This window comes from Rhincodon typus, chromosome 12 (assembly GCF_021869965.1).
Source record: "Rhincodon typus isolate 14 chromosome 12, sRhiTyp1.1, whole genome shotgun sequence".
Lineage (NCBI taxonomy): Eukaryota > Metazoa > Chordata > Chondrichthyes > Orectolobiformes > Rhincodontidae > Rhincodon > Rhincodon typus.
This window is the reverse complement of record NC_063343.1, coordinates 38,204,528-38,212,035: the sequence shown is the minus strand read 5'-3', so window position 1 is coordinate 38,212,035 and position 7,508 is coordinate 38,204,528. Positions and strand designations below refer to the sequence as shown.

At 35.9% G+C, this 7,508-nt stretch overlaps 1 long non-coding RNA gene across 1 annotated transcript in view; it reads right to left on the bottom strand.

Moving 5' to 3' along the window:
* Nucleotides 1–602: 602 nt before the first annotated feature.
* The window catches only part of LOC125484500, a 12,475-nt gene continuing 5,569 nt past the window's right edge, over nt 603–7,508 (bottom strand). Inside the window, exon 2 of the long non-coding RNA XR_007263336.1 lies at nt 603–5,600. This is a non-coding gene — a long non-coding RNA (uncharacterized LOC125484500). The remainder of the gene's footprint in view (nt 5,601–7,508) is intronic.

Genomic DNA, 7,508 nt, shown 5'->3' with positions numbered 1-7,508 from the left:
CCTTGCCTCCTAGCTCAGAGGTAGGGAAACATCTCTGTTCTCTCATTCTACTAATTAACCTGTTCATAGATGTTGTTACAAACCTCTGGAGTAATTGCAGCTTGAACCTGGTCCTATTGGCTCGGAGATAGGGTCATTACCACTGTCACAAAGCACCCATCTCCACATATTTCTGAAACAACCTATTTTAAAGAGTAGTAGGAATCTGGAACTCTGTCTGTAAGGGTAGTAGAGGCAGACACGCTCATAACATTTAAGCAGTATTTAGGTGTACACTCGTGATGGCAAGGTACACAAGGTTATGGACCATGTGCAGGAAATTGGGATTAGAATATTCAGGTATTTGTTTTGGACTGATGCACAACTTGATATGCCAAACAGGCTTTTTCTGTCTTATAGACCTTTATGACTTTATTTCATTGTCTTTAAAAAAATTGAACATTCTGTATCTGTACCTGCATCTGCAACATGACAAATGCTCAAGACATTTTTATGTAAAATGTAATGAGGTGCAAATGTAAATTCACCTTACTTAATTTCAAAATTAGTGTAGTTGGTGGATAAATTTCAGTACTGAATGAAATCAAAATTCATAGACAAAGTTTTTGAAGACCACAGCTTTATTTGCATTCACACATGTATCATCTGTAGTGAGGTTTATCAGATAAAATCGCATTTTGAAAACCTTCAGATTTATCTTAAACCATTCTATATCCTGGAGCAGTTGACGTTAGCTGATCAAAATAGTTCCCTTAAAAACAATGTAATCTATAAAAATCTGTTTAAAAAAAGCAGGACTGTTGTCAGTACAAAAAAGCACCATCTAATGTCAAACTTGAGATCAAAATAAAAATCCAGCATGAATGTCAATTGGCAACAATCTTTATATACAAGATCTCTTATTGCACAAACACCATGTAACGGGCAGATGATGAAACATAGCTGGTTAGGTTGCAAGTACGTTTTCAAGTAACTACTTTAAAAGCACTTGTAACATTAACAGCTTCAGGATACCGGTACTTAACAGCAGCCCTTTTCAGTCAACATTGTTTACTCAATGGAAATGATTCAGAGCATTAACAGAAAAGGGGATTTCACAAATATCAGGTCTTGGCGCTACTGACATTTGATAACTGTGACATGGAGCAGAATAGCAGTGCCATGGAATCCACAACCCTATTTGGAACATGGAAACATTATGCAGCACTAGGCTTGAAAGTGACAATACAGATGTTATTCTGCTCTAACTTAGCATTGAGCCCTGATGCTCACAGAGACCAAACATATACATACAGAGCTAAAGTAACTACAAACATTTAAAAGCTTTACATTTAGTTTTATCACTCCTTTAAAATAACCATCCCAAACAATTGCTGGATCTTTTGATTGAACGATTTCAGTGCAAACCACCTTAGTGTGCAGTTTGTGCAATCACAGGTAAGGTTTAGACAGCCAATGATTATACCACGAATAATACCACCATTGAGCTTAAAGACACAACCTATTCCAACGCATCACAACAATGCCTCTGAGCCACTCTACTTTGCAACATTCCAATCAGTTGAATGTTTGAAAAGTAGAAACCAGACTGTAAAGCCCCTTACTCTTTCCAGGTGAGCAGTAATGATTACTGAATGCCACAATTTGTTGCAAAAGAGGGCAAATCTGTTGTAATATTTTTGGGGGAATATACTACAAACTGAAATTTGAAACAAAAACAGAAAATGCTGTACGTACTCAGTAGTCTTTTCAGTCAATATTATGTTTGCTCAAATGAAATGATTTAGAGCATTAACGAACAGAACTTCACAAATGTCAGGTCTTGATGCTACTGTTATTTCCCAACTGTGAAGTTGCAACCAGTGTTACAAAAATCCAAAACAAAATTCGGTACATGATAGTATTATGAAGCACCGAACTGTTATGGAAACAAAGCGGCAAGTTAACACATCAGACATAACCCTTCAAGTCAAACACACACATCTGATGCTAATGCTTCACATTAAATGATAACTTGTCACTTCTTTCCACAGATTTTGTGCCGAATTTTCTAGATATGTTCAACACATTTTCATTCTTGGGTTTGGGTTATTTGCTACACATTCTTAGTAAGGTAGCTGAGGCAAAATACAAAATCCAGTTACTTGGAAAATACAACTCCAACTAACTCCAACAAAATTTCAGCCGAAAGATTGCTTATTGCCACTGAGCTCTTGTCTACAGTCAACTGAGGAGAGCGGTTAGTAACAGAAGTTACATGTAGTTCACTGTAAAATAGGCCAAAGTCAATACTGGTCTACATAATTATTTACATTGGTCTACATAATCCATGTAATTGAAACCGTTTGAAATATTTGGTAACACAAGGCACTGTGCAAAGAAATGTTTACATCATTCTATTTCAGTACAACCTTATCCAGACTCTTTTCTCATTTTCTTGTTTCCAAACAATGTGACTTGGAACTAGGCTATAGTGGAGCATTAATATGCCATGGACTGGTTAGGTGAAATGGTCAGTTTCCAGTGATGTGTATTCTTTGTAAATCTAGATTATAAAAGATTATATCTCACATAATTGCACAATTACATCATCTCCATGAAAGAGGCAATTTACCACAGGAAGTGAGGGCAAATTATTCCCTTTATGGCTAAAATCCAAGAGAACTAAGTATAATTTTATGTCAGCAAATTTGCAGACAAAGGCATAAACCAGATTATAGTAGCTCAACATTCAAAATTGTCCTATATATAAAAACAATTATTTCTGGATTAAGTTTTGTTGTAATGCATAATATAACATTTTCTCTTACCAAAATTAATGCACAAATTAAGTTTGCAGAAACAATTTGAAACATATTGATATTTGCAGGAATAGTCAGTTTTCGGTAAATTAAACTTTCTATAAGTCATTGTTTTTACAGTGAAGTCAATGTTTTAAATACTGATAACTTTCAGTCTATTCTATTCTGAAATTTATTTGCAAGTTGACTTGTGAAAAGGCTTCACTGAAAACTCTAATATGGCTTGAGATTTATTGAGCATGAATCTACTTTTCTACATTTAATTCAAATAAATTGAGAATTATGCACAAAACCTAAATAGTTAAATTCACTGAAGAAGACAATCCTTGTACCTTTTATGTCATCTCTGCAACTGAAAACCTCAATCATCTGATTCTACAGCTTTACAATTTCTCAAGCATATTTTCTCCTTCAGTGTACACACAAATCCATTTCATCAGTTCTATACTGTGATTTCTGGACAAAGAACAAAAAAATACATCAAATGTGGGAAAACTAAAGAAAAAAAGAAATATAGTCTATACATGTTCTTTAACCGTAATTAAGAATTCCAGGTTTGATAGAAAGCATAGTGATTCTCTGTGGAAGAGAGGTCAAATAAAGCATGTGGAAATGTAAGACTTGGTTTAGGTGTCTGTGCCTTTATTTCAGAATAATTAATATTTAAATACAAAGATCTAGGATATTCAAGGGTGGTTGTGTGGCAAAATGTATAAGGAATGGAAAACTTGACCTGCCACAGATCCAACACTTTCTGGAGCAATTGGGTATTTCTGCACACATTGGTGGGGTGGATTCAATATACCCATTCATTACCGGCAGACAACGCATTTTTTTGATGTCTATAGGGACATTATATCACAATTTCCCTAATTTTAGGGAAATAGTACAAGGTTAACAATGTGCATCTGCCATCCAGCAATGCTAGGGTTCAGGTGTGGGAGAGATTTCCACATTCAAAGACTGGTTTGTAGAGTACATTTTATTATAGCACAACTGATTGTGATGTCAACACTGATTAAGGACAGGGGTGCATGGCTTTTTCTTTTCAGAACAGTTTGAGACACAGCCCAGAGGTTTGATGATGCTACAATATCTACAAATTCCTATCCCTTCAAATGGGCACAACCCCTGACCAAAATAGGCTAAACAGCCTGATCCCAGGACACACAAAAGTACAGCATTATAGGACAGGAGGTTCCAATGCACCCCAGGTTCTCTCTCTGCATCATCACCACCCAAAACAAAACAATCCCAATGTAAAAGCTCGAAAGGTAATTTGTGAGCCATGAATGTTTGATTGCACATAGCAAGAGTGTTAGACATTCCTTCGATTACAACTAACTTTATCTAAAGCAGGTTTTAAAAGCTGTTGTCCAAACTTTGGTCATAACTATGTGGCAGTGACTTAAATTGTATTTTGCAACTGGAAAAGACAAGTTATAACAAGAACTGATTAGCCTAAAACTGCCATTACGCCAAACATAAACATCACTAAATAGCTGTTCAGCTCACTCTTCAACAGGCTGCTATGTGGCATACTGGTCTATCATTGCTACTTGACATTGTGAAAAATGGATTTTAACAAAACTATTTTTGATTAAGCAGCTGGTTTCTTCTAGCACAATTTACAGTGAAGATATCCCAATCATCAGAATTTTGGGGGCAACAACTAGCTTATATGCAAGCATTTAAACATTTACAAGGCACATAAAATAGTATCAAAATGGGTTTACTTATGAATTCAAAGTTTTGCAAAATGCTACCCTAAATAGCCTACTTTTAAACCTTACAGCACAACAGTTCCAAACCATCAATTCCAATATGACATTCTGCAAGCTCGACAATTACCAAATTAAAACTTCAAAAATCCTTTTCCCCTTGTTCTCTTTTCTAATAATTATGCTTCTTGGTCAGCTAAAAAAAATCTCAAATGATAAATTTAAGGCAGATCATTCTATTGATAATCCTGATCTGATCACCCTGAAAATTAGTCATTTACAAAAGGAAGAACATATTGTAGACCAAAATACTACTAAACTAGATCTTTATAAAGTTTCTCAAAATCTCTGACCAACATCACACCTGCTTGTTACTATTAATTGTCATTTTAGAAGTAATTGGAAACCATAACAATAGTTAGATGATAATAACAAAATACTAAGTTCTCTATTTCAGATACAATTTGAAATTCACAATGTGGCAAACTTACCTCATAGATATGTCAAAAAAATTATGTTTTGAAATTAAAAAGTGCTGTCAGTTGTTTCTCTCACAGATTTTTGGAATGTACATAAGGAATCTTCAACAAAAAAAAGTGAGAAACGACGACAAGAAAACAAAACTGCTACGTATATCTTCATATTTTGCTCTCACATGGTTTTCATTTTTCCAAGTTGTGCTCACCTGAGTTTGGAGCTGGGAGCAGTTTGCACAAATACACATTCCATTATAATTTCCCTTTTCAAATTTTCCTAGGCTGTCATTTTTAACATAAGCCAGGCAATCATAAATTACCAAGTAAAGCATAGGCATTGTGTTTGCAGTACATGCAATAGATATAACTTCTTTACATGGTTTTCTTAATTTAAAAGCAACTCAGGTTGAGAATAGCAGCAGTAGCTACTTTCTGATATTGCTCATGTTCGGAGGCTGATCACCTGCAACCATCAAGTGGTCCTGCTGAAGCATCCAGGCTGCTGTCAGTATCGGAAGCCAAGGTCTGCTCTGTTGACATGGATGAAATGTCATTGATGGAGGAAGACTGAGAGGGGCTGTTGTTGCTATTCACTGCTGCATCTGTTCTAAGTAAACAAAAAAGGTGATAAAATCTGAGAAAACAGCAGACTGTTACCTATACTCATACAAGTCTTACTCCCCCAAAATAAATCCAGTAAAGGAAATGCAAAGGCTAATAACAAGATCCTACATCACTACTCTAAGAGATTCTCTGGCCTCTCAGTATTGAGTATAGGATAAACTCAACCAGAGATAAACTTTTCTTCATACCAGACTGGCGACACAAAAGAAACAAGCCATCATGGACTGAAGGAAGCAAACAAATTGGGATCAGAGATGTAAATACTATAATTTATAAAATTTGGCCTTCAGGAAAGAATGCTTTATCCTCCTTTTCTACTTTAAATCACATGAGAAAAAAGTAAAGCAAAACTGATCATAAAATTTAGAAATAAAAAGAATGAAGCGGAGTACAATAAAATGACAATTCAAAAGAATTAGAAAACGTAAACTACATGTTGAGTCACCATAGTCATAGCAGACCATTAGGCTCATCAGGAGACAATGGTGGTGGTTTAACCTAAGGGTCACTACACCTCAGGCAATGGGAAAGTTTGAGAAGAGTCCTGCAAGGGAACCTCAGCTGGCGTGGGATTTGAACCTACACTGTTGGTATCTTGCTGCATTGCAAACCAGCCATCTAGCCAACTGAGCTAACTCAGAGTTGATGTAAATTATAACTAGTGATTCCAACACTGATTGTGGGCATTTCTTACCCATTTTCAAACAGTCATATAAATAGCCATTGTATTAAGCTTAATTTTGATAACCTTTTATCAGAAACTTGGTATAAATCCTCACTTCAAAAAGCTAACGAGAAGCCCTTTGAGGTTGTAAATTCCATCAGCCCAGCCCACAGGTTGTTAGGCAATCCACCTGTTTAATTAGTTAGAAAGATTCTTCAAACTTACATCTGATATTTTAAGATTCCCTTATTTTACATTTAACAATAAGACCTATGACTCTGCACGTTTCTTTATAAACTGTCTGGTCAACTTTTTTTAAAATTGGAGCACATCAGACAATTTCCAATATTAATCCTCTCTGGTATCCAGTGACATCCGAAGTGAAAGTATATGGTTCACAAGTCTCTTCCCCATTTTTTTCCTGTTTTGAGCACTCCTCAAAAAAAAAATGCCAGCTTATTCTTGAGCACTAAATAGCCAGGGGCATCTTATATAGGATAAAGTAGTACGACAAATATTGATCTTTGTTTTAGCTCCTATCTTCCCTCCTGAATATCTAAATGCGATGCATTATTTAGTTTATTCACCATATTAAATTCACTCTATTTTATGATTTCTCTTGTACATCAGTTACTAGCACATTATTCAGGAATCAGTGGAATCATGAATTAAATAGATTTAAATTAACTTGGATTTAGAAACCCGTTGATTTTCAGATCGAGAGGTAGTGAAATTGCCTCCTTCTAGGTCCCTTGTTAGTTCTTGCAAAACACTTCCTCGAAGAATCCAGGAATTTACTCATTTCATCACTATTATATGCATTTAAACACATTGCTGTTCTATTCTAGTTACAAAGCAATCTGTAGTCTGCTGCCCCCTGGTGGAAACACCATAGTTTAATCTATTTTTCTAATCAACCTGTTCAGAGATATTATTACACACCTCTGGAGCAGGTGGGCTTGAACCTGGGCCTTCCGATCCAGGAGTAGGGACACTACCATTGCATTACAAGAGGACACCATCATTTAATGGCAATATTGCTGCATAAACTCTTCAGGTATTAGCCCATCTACAACTGTCGCTACCATTTCTTCTGCCAATAGCTACTGTTGACAATTAGATCAGATAACCCATGTTATACAGTTACCATTCCAATAAGTGTCAACGGCAAAGACACCATGAAACCCTCCAAATAGTCTGGGGGGGGGGGGGGGGGGGGGGG